At 33.5% G+C, this 12,154-nt stretch overlaps 1 long non-coding RNA gene across 1 annotated transcript in view; it reads right to left on the bottom strand.

The window, feature by feature from the left end:
- LOC128855104 (uncharacterized) overlaps positions 1 to 10,739 on the bottom strand; it is a 72,157-nt gene extending 61,418 nt beyond the window's left edge. The window contains exon 1 of the long non-coding RNA XR_008453691.1: positions 10,023 to 10,739. This is a non-coding gene — a long non-coding RNA (uncharacterized LOC128855104). The remainder of the gene's footprint in view (positions 1 to 10,022) is intronic.
- Positions 10,740 to 12,154: the final 1,415 nt, after the last annotated feature.

Here is a 12,154-nt window from a genome sequence, read left to right as displayed (position 1 = left end):
AATCAGCAATAATATCGCGTATCCGTGCGATATACTTTTTCACACCAATGCGCTTAACTAGCGAATGAGATCAAACGGAGCAATTCAAACGGCAGCAAGCAGCGGCATCAACTATAAAACATACATACATACATACACACACATACGTGCGATACGAGCACAACGCACGACTCGGCATAGTGTTTTCAGTTAATGGTGGCGCTCGCTAATAGCTTAACAAGTAGCGCACAATAAGAAGAGGGTCAGAGTGGAGGTTGTGCATACTCGTATAAGCTAGGGAAGTAGCCAGATTGCTGGCAATCAATTGGCGCGCATGTAATTAACGGCAGCAAGCACAAATACAAACATGCAGAGAGAAATTCAAATGCTACTAGCGCCACATTTTTCAGGGCACGACGAATGAGCGGGTGCTGAGGGCTGCCAATCCACTGGCATGAAAACAAAATTGTGTTGTGCAACAAGGCAGTTCAAAAACTGAGCAATAATTATTGTAGCAGCGCTTAGAAATGAAGTACAGTGAGTGGTGTGTAGATAATTGCAACATTTCACAGCAACATTTGTGTAGATTCATATTGCTAATGTGTTGGGACGCGTGAGTAGGCAGTCGGCTATTTATTGTTGGTGTTGGTCGGTCTTAATTGCCACTGTTTGCGAAACAACTGTTTTTATTTGACACTTAAAAAGGGCGAGATTTATAATTTGTGGGAAACAATTTTGGTTTTTTGAAAATTTAACAAAATATAAAATATGCTGCGAGTTAGATGATAAAGGTTTGCACAGCTTAGAACTGAGTTCAATTTTTAATTGATATATAAACTGCGTTTTGCATTTCAGTTGTTAATTTATCGACGTGCTAGATAATTAATGCAATTGCTTTTATTACCAATTGCCATCATAAATAGTTACATATTATTACGTATTTTTATTCTTCATAAATATTTTTTTTTTAAATTTTTTGGAATTTTTCAATGAAAACTGTGGCAAACAAATTATACAAAGCTTTTATATTATTTTTATTTTTAAAATAATCAATTTTACCTAAAAAAATGTGAAAGAATAGAAAAGAAAAGTAACTCTTAGCTTATAACTATCGTGCAACTTGTATGCTGGGCTCGAATCGCAATATCCGCGAACGAATAAGTCGTCACGGAAAAATTCATATTTGGGTTAACGACTTACGTAAACGCACGGCATTTTGCAGTTTTGGGCGTGTAGACATTTATAAGAGTCAAGGATGATAGATTACATGGTTTGGCCATCCGCCGTAAAATTTTGATAGTAACTTCGGCTGTAATGTCATCGGTAGGGATTCGGTAGCAGAATTCTGCCCGCTCATTTCACATATTTCCCAATCCGTCATTGTTCAGAGGGCAACGAGGTAACATGAGCGGAGAGCGTGCTGATTTCTTTCCTACATCATACATTTTTCGTTAGCTCAAATCCTAAATAAAGAAATTAGAAATTCCTGAAATTCCTTCAAAATCGCTAAGAGCCGATTAACAGCCCCAGTCCAATTCTGACCAACGTCCGTAAACGTATCATTGACGTACGCTTTTGACGAACTGTCATCCGTTCACTAAACTGAATACGGGCAAAAGTTGACAAATTAATCCTTGAATCATTCGACGGAATAATGCGCGAACAAAAACTCACTCTCTCTGAAGTTTGAGGATAAAACATAATTTTGGTAATTCTGTAGCATTATTTCACACACACATGGTATTATGGGCACAAGGTATTTTCAGTACATCGCGCATTTCGAGCGGTGATGCAAAAGGATTAAAATATTGATATTAATAGAAATGCAGATTCGGCCCTCATAGCCGAATGGGTTGGTGCGTGACTATCACACGGAAGTGCATGAGTAAGAAATGTTTAATTGCGGTCGCCTCTCGGCAGGCAATGGGAAACCTCCTAGCGTATTGCTGCCATGAAAAAGCTCCTCATAAAAATCTGCCGTTCGGAGTCGGCTTCAAACTGTAGGGCTCTCCTCAAGGCGCACAACACAAACAGGAGGAGCTTTGGGAAATAAGCAAATGGGGCGTAAACGCCAATTATATTAGTTAGGGGTGGAAAAATCGATTATTTTCTGCGTAGATGGCTGTAGGGATCGATGTCTCGTAAATTATTGATCAAATAATTTAAAGTTTATGCTCGTTGTCAATGTGACTTTCACATTAAAAAAATTATTTTACTGTTTTTTTGATTTGTTCCATTCACTTGTGTGTTACAAGGTGTTAATAATGGAAGTCAACAAAGAGAAAATTCGGTACATTTTACAGGTTTTCTTTGATAAAAGCGAAACTGCAAGCCATACCGCTAAATGAGTAACAGCTAATTACATGAAATTTTGGATTCGTCGATTCCATTCAGGCACTTTTTATGTTAAAGAAAATGTCGATAAAACCACAGAAATAATCAAACTTGAGCGGCATGCTAGTAGTCGTAGCATCGCCCAGGAGTTAATGGTCGACTATAAAATAGTTTTAAGCCATTCGCCCAAAAGTTTTAGGCAAACATAATAAATTTCTTTCTCCCTAATAATCATATTTTGATTTCTACTTAATATTTAGTAATGGCAAGCTGGTGCAGGCATCTTTGAAAGTGTTTTCGTCAAGCTTCCTCTTCTTTTTGCTTTTAATGCCACAAATGTAATATTGTGGGTCCAACTTATGCTAGCTATGTGCGGTAAATGATGTTGAGAGAAGCTTTTTCGTAACAGAAATACACTGATTTTTTGCCACCGTTGGCTGAAGACCGTCGGCTATTGAAAAAAGGATTTGACGCTTCAATTACGCTTTTAGCATCGAAACTGGGGCTTACTACCGGCTCGTAACGCACATACGCTACGGCCAGGTACGTAATCTAAAAAAAATTATGAAATTATGACTAATGTGAAAATGTGGATAGTAATGTTGTTAACGTTGTTGACGCTGACAGAATGGCTGTTAAGTCATAGATACAGGAATACTAGCGGAGCTGAAATTTGGCAACGCTGCTACAGCATCCAGCTGCAGCCATTGATGTTTAAAGATGATTTAGAACTTTCATGTGCTAGAAGAGCTTTAAGTGGCTGGTTCGATTTTTTATTTTTATTTTTTGTTAAACTAAAAAACAATATTGGTCTACTCTGTGTGGTCTAAGTAAAAAATTAAAGAAACTATATGAACATAACTTGAAATGGTGCACGACCCTTTTCGGCACATTTCAGAACTACTTAATAAGCCGATAACTAACAAGCAAATAATAGTAATAATGCCTTTCTACCAAATTACCATGATTTTTGGTGGATAGAAATTAATATAAAAAAAATATGTGCATACAAACCTAAGCATTATTATGAATTGTTAGAAAACAGCTAAAGAAGAAATACATTTTCGATAAAACGAATGTCGCTGCCTGATTTTGTTTCAACGAAATAAGAGGAGTTAAATATACCGTGCGAAAATACCATGCATGAGATTCTTGAAAAGTGAACCTTATAAAATGTTCTAGAAAACTAAAACTTCTTTAGAAGCATCTAAATTCTACGTGTGGGATCTTTCGCCTAAAAGAGAAGGACCAAAAAGATACGGAAGTGTTAAGCTACTTCAACTATACACCACCACTAGACCAACAATAAAAGAAAAAAATCATTATATTATATGTTTACTACCGTACATTCCTTCAGTTATTCAGCAACATTTTAAGAATCTTTAAAACTCGAAATAATAATAATGGATTACTTTTCAAAATAATTAGTAAATGTTAATCAGTTATTTCATTAAAGTTATTGTTTCAAATAAAACTCATTTAAGTCATTTAAAGGATATTCAGTTAATTTTGAAAAAGGTCTAAATAAATTCCTACTTTAAAATCAACATTTTCACAAAAAATTTCATTGTCATAATAAATTTCGGCTAATACAAACTAATCAAATTTTTCAATTGGTGCGGGTCGATTTTGGCGCCCTGTGGCAGCCATTTTGTTTTGGTGACATCTGTCAAATCTTTTGTTTATTATTCAGTTGTTTATGCCAAATCATCATGGAAAGTTAAACGATTGAACAGCACGTTCAAATGATAAAACTTTATTATCAAAATGAGTGTTCATTAACGCAAACGTTGCGCGCATTGCGCCCATTTTTCGGGAGACGCGGTGGCCCTTCCAATTTTTTATGGCCCATATTGAACCATATGGACCTAGGCGACATGTGGTTCCAGCAGGACGGCGCTACGTGCCACACAGCCAACGCCATTTTATTCCATTTCAACATCTACCCGCCCTTATTGAAAAACCCTTTAGAAAGGTCGCATAATGTAAGCAATTTTTTTAATTTATTCAAATGCAGTTCATGAAATATTTCGAAACAAGAAGTATATGACTTAGACCACTTGCATAATTATGAGTTACTTATTATTTGATTATATTATATTTCTATTTTGTTGACAGCCAAGAGCCTTCGTCTTATTTTAATCAAAGCGCATGTTGCCATAACGTTTAGTTTGTTTGTTGAATAGAAGTGGCTTTGGGATATTATTGGCTTTTCGAAAATTAAATACAAAATTGCATTGCAAAAAAACTGATCGAACAGTTTCAAAAGCAGCTAATTCTTTATCATCTTTGATTTGTTTTCAAGTATTTCACTATATTCAAATAGTATTCACGCAACCTGACGTTGTTTTTCCTTATAATAATAATAATTTTTATAACACCAAGTTGCTTTGGAGCCACTGTTTTCACATAATGTTGATAACAGCAGTGCCAGTCTGTTAATTGCGCGTAGTGTAAGTGTCGCAAAATAAACGAATACAACCGACCGCTTGCCTAGCGATAATGGAAATTTTGATGAGGTTCGCTTTTGCTTTAAGCCGACGATTGTTGTTATTGCTGCTACTGTTGTGACTTTTATTGTTGCTGCTTTGAGCACAGCTACTGTTATACTACTCATATACATATATAAATTGTTTTTGTGTTTACTTGTTTTCTTTACCCGCTTAACGGCTACGATGAGTCGGCCGAAAATTGCGTGCGCGCGCGCTCTTAAACAAATGTGTTCGTTCCCGAGCAATCGTTAAGCCTGTGCTCGTGTATGTGAGTATTTGGTGTTGGTGTCGTTGTCGGTATGATTGCGTGCTATAACCCCGCTGTTATACTAATGACTCTTGTCTGTTGTGTATTTTATTTGCTGTGTATAATGGGTTAAGTGGCGTTGATGACAAAGCAATGAAGGTGATTTAATTGCGAATACTGGTCATTTAAGCGAAATGACAAGCCGAAGCCGTAAAGTTGGCGTTTTTCGTGTATAAAAGTATTTACGTGTGTATGTGTGCTCATCTGTGAATATTTCCGTTTTGTCACTGTATTGCATTTGTGGGTGGGTGCGTTTTGCGTTAAGTTCCCTCGCTTCGGTTTTGCTACAGTGACTTGCACGAATGTAATTAATTTGAAATGTGATTAAATTGCACCTCGGGGGCATTGACGTAGCATATTACGGATTGGATGGGTGGGTGGATGGTGTGTTAATTGTAGTAAGCGTTGACAAGAATACTACAGAAATTTTGTTAGTTGTATTTATTGATTGCATTGTAAGTTGAATTAAATGAAATTTCGTGCAGAGTAGTAATGGCCTGATATTATTGATGCGTTAATTAACTTAATAGTGTTTTATCTAGTTTGGGTGAAGCGTTTGGGTGGGAGGTAGAAATTTGTGGAAATATTGATTTATTCATTACAATCGTGGAATTTTTTAAGGTTTGGTAATTTTTCAAACAAGCTGCAGTTAGTAAATAAATATTGCTAAGCTATATAAAAACCCGAGGAATAAACATCTTGGGTCTTCTAAAAAGAACAATTCGATATTGAAAGACTATCTCGATTATGTTGTTTTGGTTTGGTTTTATTATTCAGTCAATGACGACAATTCACCACCGGAAGTTGCTCTATTGAACAAAACGTGCAAATGGCATAACTTAATCATGAATTATAAATTATAATTTATGAAATATGAATTATGAATGATTTTAGGCTCTAGTCCAATGAACCGTAAACGACTAATGCCACCAAAGTCAACATAAATCTAGCTATCGCTCAAATTCAGCTGGATGTATGTAGCAGAGTCATTGAGAATGTAACCTTTCGGCTCCGTGCTACCTTGCGAAAGCATAACGGCCTAACGAACTAGTAAATGGTAATGCTATAAATAGGGTTATAATGATATAAATAGGACCTTGAAATAAAAAAATGAATTTCCTATTGAATGAAAAATGAATTTGTTTTATTCTATTTCGTGCCAGCCTTAATGACAAACCTGCATATTAATTTTTTTTCTTTTATATAAGTAATTGAGCAGTGATTTCCTAATGACCTTTGACATTCTCATAAAATGAATAGTTTCATGACTCGCATAACAGCCAATTTTCATCACTCAAAAAACGAAATTGAGTCAACTCATCTACTGGCATTTACCGGCGAAAGGCATTCTTCACGCTAAAAATCAATTGATTTAAATGCGAGCCAAATTGAAGCCAATTAGTTTTTAGAATTGTGAATGTTCTACGTGGGATTTATTACGCGATTTGTAACTTGTCTAGGCATACAATTTTAAATATAACTCGTCTAGGTTATGTCGCCAAGCAAAAACCCGTCGCATTCTCAGATGCAGCTTCAGTCTTAGCAAAAACTCTGGTAAAAAAAGTCACCACTCAAATAACTAATTGGTTATAAATAGATTCTCAGTTGGTTTTTCATTTATTTGTTTTTTTGTGTATTTAATTTTCCTGCTAGAGCTTTTTTTATCAAGTGAACCGGGATAGGTAGGCAGGGATTGTTGCTTCTTGTCTTCATCTGCATTTAGTCTTTCCGTTAAGTGTTTTATTTCTTTTCTTAATTCTATACATTTTTTTCTTTTTAATTTATGCTCCATAATTAATTCCATTAGTTCCAGCACACTCTGCTCCATTCTATTTCACTTAAATGCATCCATTTTTTGAGATGAAGTGAGCTAAATTTCCACCATTTTGGTTAGCTTTGATTATTGAATTATTAAATTTCATTTCACTTCATCTGGTTACGATTTTTTCCATGTAATAACCATTCTAAGTCACTAAATTTTATTTACTTTACATTTTATTTCATTTTATTACTTTTATTCAAATGTATTTTAAATTATATTACATATATTATTATTTTTTAAATTGATTTATTTTATTTTTCACTTTATTCTATTTTTATTTTTAATTTATTTTCTTTGTTATTTTTTGTCTTGAATTACTTTATTAATATGATAGTTATTTTATTTTATTTTATTCGAGCTTATTTTAGTCAATCTTATTTTATTTTACTTCATTTTATTTTATATTTTTAATTTAATTTGTTTTGAATTTTGTTTTACTTTTTTTTTCTTAATTTATTTTATTAATTTTTATCTATTTTATTTCCTTTCATTTTAAATTTATTTTATATATTATTTTATTTTAAATTAAATTTTTTTAAATGTTTTTATCTTAATTTATTTTATTAATTTCTATTTGCCTTTATTTTGAATTTATTGTATATTATTTTGTATGCTATTTTGTTTTGTATTGATTAATTCTATTAACTTTTATTTTGTTTTATTTTTTGTTCATTATATTTTACTTCATTTCATTATATATTTTATTTTATACTTATTTGTTTTTTTATCTTGATGAATTTAATTATAATGTAGTTTATTTAATTTTAATTTATTTCATTTTATTTGTTTATTGAATCGAATTTAATTTTATTTTAAATTGTATTTGTTTACTTTTTTATTTTCGATTTATTTTATTAGATTTTATTTTAGTTCATCACATTTAAAATTTTATTTTATATATACCATATTTTTTTTTTGCCTGATTTGTTTTATTATATTTTGCTTTATTTTATTTTACTTTATTTTATTTTATTTTATTTTATTTATTTTATTTTATTTTATTTTATTTTATTTTATTTTATTTTATTTTATTTTATTTTTTTTTATTTTTTAATCCTGATTTATTTTATTATATTTTGGTTTATTTTTTTATTTTTATTTCTTAATCTTGATTTATTTTATTATATTTTGGTTTATTTTATTTTAAATCATTATTTTTTGTCTCAATTTCTTAATTTATTCTTATTTTGTTAATTTTTATTTTATTTTATTTTAGTTTATTGTACCTTATTTCATTCTATTTTAAATTCTATTTTATATTATTTAATTTTTTAATTGGGTTTATTTTGTTAATTTTTATTTTATTATATAATATTTCAGTTCATTTTAATTTTATATATTATTTAGTTTGTTTTTATTTGCATTTATTTAATTTCATTAAATTTTTCTTATTTTTATTTTGTTTTATATCATTCCATTCGAAATTTTATTTTATGTAATATTTCATTTATTTTATTTCACTTTATTTTAAATTTTATTTTATACTATTTTGATTTTATAATTTGGTTTATTTGATATATTTTTAATTCATTTTATTTTGGTTTATTATATTTATTTTAATTCATCTCATTATACATTTTATTTTATATTATTTTGTTGTTGGATTTTTTTTTATCTTGATGTATTATAGTTTATTTTTAAGTAAATTTTTTTTTTTACTTTTTTATCTTGAATTATTTAGCATTTTTTATCTTTTCGTTTCATTCAACTTAATTTAATTCTCTTTTATTTCATTTTATTTAAATTACTTAATTTTTTCTCTGCTTAACATTCGTAACTTATTTTACATTTTATTTAAAATATTTACTTCACAGTTTCTCTTTCATTCACATTCAAATTTTTTTGATTCTACAAGAAATACATTGGGCAAAAATTATTTTTAAAGGGTCCTTCAATAATAAATTTATTTATAACTACTAATTCCATTTTTTGCTACCGCAACTTGTTCTGTTATAATTTTATATTTAGCGTCACTTTATGTGCTAATTTTTTTGTTATGAATATTTTATTTTACTTAATTTTCTCTTCGCTCGTATTCGTTTCCCATTCACTCGCAATATGTCAATCTTAAATAATACATAAAATGAAATAGACACACACACACACTTGTTCATAATATTTTTTCACAATACTCGTATATTAATGACACTAGCAAAATACGCAGGCCGAGCAAAAATGCAAAAGATAAATACCGAAAAATGTACGAAATTAAATTGAAGCAAGTAAAAAAAAAAGAAGAATAATAATAATAAATACCAAACAAAAGGCGAAGCAGACCGCGCAAAAGTCGTCCAGCTAGTCAGATTATGCTAATGAGTTTCATACGCTCGATTAATGGCCTCAAAACAAAACATCACACAGAAGGCAACGCCAGCACTAAAGCAACACCAACAACAGCAGCGGCAGCAGCAGCAAGAACATTAAGTGACGACGACACAACGAACAGCTAAAAACCCGCATTTGTCATATGCGCACAAATAAAAAGGCTAAACAAACACAACGCACGCACATGCATACAATATTCACGCACACATTCGTATATCAAAGAATCAACACAAACATACGCACACGCACACACATGCGCCTGATACGGCAGTGCGCTTGATGAGTGATTAATTCGTATTGCACGAGCGGGTTTGTAACTACTTACTCACTCATTGGCGCACGATGGGCGAGGAAGTACAAACTGGCCGCCTGGGATGGAGTGGAGTAGCGTGACAAAGTGTTGAGTGCGAAAAATCGCATAAGTTGTCGAAACTACACCAACAACTACTGCAGAAGCAACAATGTGCAGCGACATCAACAACGACCGACACTTAATTAAAATAGTTGGGACTCGTAATTGTTCCGCTCATTTTGCGCGCCATGCCACCGAATACACCAGCAGGCGAGGAATGAGTACACTGTTGTTGCTGTTGCACTATCACCAATACACTAATACACTGCTTGCAGTATTCACTTGGATTTGCAGACTTTTATTGTTGATAATCGGTTGCTTGCACTACTACAGATGGTTGATAGCAACATTGTTGCAGGCAAGTCACAAAAACATAGCAACAACTAACAATTTGATATTTAACTCACTCACTTTAGCTGCCAATTGGCTTATACAACAGGCTGTAATTGTTATTACTATTTTGTATTTGTTCTTCTTGTTGTGCTTATTGCCACTTACGCGCACGCGGCAATTATCAATAACACCAACGACAAAAAACAGACTAGAAGAAGAAGCGACAACAACGACGATGATAATGAGCAAACGAGTAAGCGAGCGAATGAACAAATGACGAACGTCGTCAGCATTGGCATAGAATCGCAATCGTACTGCGCCGTGCAACTATTTAACAACGACTGAATGTGGCAATTAAGTATCTAGATACATTTTACCCAAACTGTTATGGTCGTCGTCGTCACAATCGGCGCTGCCGACGCCATGCCAATTGCCTCAGTCTCAGTAGTTGCCGTTGCCGTTGCCATTGCCACTGTTTCAGTCAAAGTCGGTGTGTGTGTGTGCTGCTGTGTTATTGCTTGCGCCTTTGTTGTTGTTGTTATCTTCGCCGTCATTGTGTCGTTAACGCTATGTTATTACCATCGTTCTGCACTCGACTCAACGCGATGCTCCACAGTACCGTCCCATTAGCCATCCGATTCCGCTCCCGTTCCCCAATATAGCAAAATGCTGTTGTCATTATTACTGACGTTGTTATCGTCTGCTTTTCTTGCCATCCACCACCTCGGCGCGTTGCGCTCACCTATTCACATTCGTTCGTTCACTCACTCACTCATTCGCTCATAATTCAATGAGCGGTATGCGCGCGCCTTTGCTTTATTTGTTTGTCTCACGTGTACACTATAAGTGTGTGTGTATGTGTGTATTGTAGTGTGGGTGTGTGTGCGTGGGCCCTCATAAAATTATTATAATAATTACAATTATGCGCTTTAATGTAGTTTGCACACACTCATTGCACGATACTTTTGTTGCATTGTATTGTTGTTTGTTTTTTAAGTTTTTATTGTTGTGTTATGCTGAAATTGCGCTCGATGCTTAAATTGCTACTGCCGCCACCGCTGTCGCTGAAAAACGTTAAATTGAATTTGAAATGAGCGCTTATTTCAACTAAGCAATCGCCTTAAATGCCATTAGCAACATTTCAATTCGTTGCGCAGCATGTTCGGCAACATTTGTTGTGCAACAAATGCTTACAACCCAATTGAATGTTGATTACTGTGTTTTTATGGTAATTATTGTTGTGATGGCTCTTGTGTGTGTGCTTGGGCTTCTTGCTTCATTGTTGCTGTTATTGTTGTTGTAGCTGTCGCTGCTCTTTGTTATTGTATTAGCGCTCAATTGTCTCCATTATGGCTGCGCCTTTTCGACGACCGCATGCCTTAACGATGTGCGAGTGTGTGGTCTCATTGCGCCGTGTTTATTCAATTTTGCTTTTTGCATTTTATTGCTTTTGCAGTTTCACCTTAATTTTTTTTAACTTTTATATACGAGTATCTGTTATGTTGCAACAACTGCGAGCGGTGTTGCCGTCTTGGTCAAAGGGCTTACTTATTTGGACGATTTGTCAATTTTTTGATGTATTTGATTAAGTTTCGGGCATTCTTCCTTTCTTCGGTTAAGCAGCAAAATTAGAACTATAGGGCAAATGGGATGATTTGAAATTAGAGAGATTTCTGTAGTGCCCAAACGTAATTAAATATAATTATTTATAATTGGCGCTTTCATCCTTTGTTGGGTATTTGACGGAGCTCATCCTCCACATCATCCACCACAATTTGTGGTAATCGTTTACTGTTTTCCACAAACGGGCCGACCTACAGTTTTTTGTAGTCTTCGAACAGCAGATGCTTTTTTTATGAAAGTATTTTTCATGGCAGAAATACTGTCGGAGGTTTGTCATTGCCTGCCGAGTGGGGATAGCTTTTAGAAACAACTTTTCCTCTCATTTTTGGTGTTTCGTGCCCACAGCTCATTTGGCTACGGCGGGCACCTGCAAAGGATTAATGTCGTCAAAGAATGGCATACTGAATGCCAGGCATAAGGAACTATGAGGCTTCCATGGGAATAACATAGAGGCTTAGATATGCATCTCTTGTCTGGATAAAGAGGCGAATGCTAAATATTTTGCCACTATTTCTACTACTTCTATAGTAGTCTACTTTCGCTAGTCGCTAGACTAAGTTACCGCAATACGAAAAAGAGTAATAAAG

This window comes from Anastrepha ludens, chromosome 2 (genome assembly GCF_028408465.1).
Source record: "Anastrepha ludens isolate Willacy chromosome 2, idAnaLude1.1, whole genome shotgun sequence".
In the NCBI taxonomy this organism is placed as follows: Eukaryota; Metazoa; Arthropoda; class Insecta; order Diptera; family Tephritidae; genus Anastrepha; species Anastrepha ludens.
This window is presented reverse-complemented; position numbering and strand designations above follow the sequence as displayed.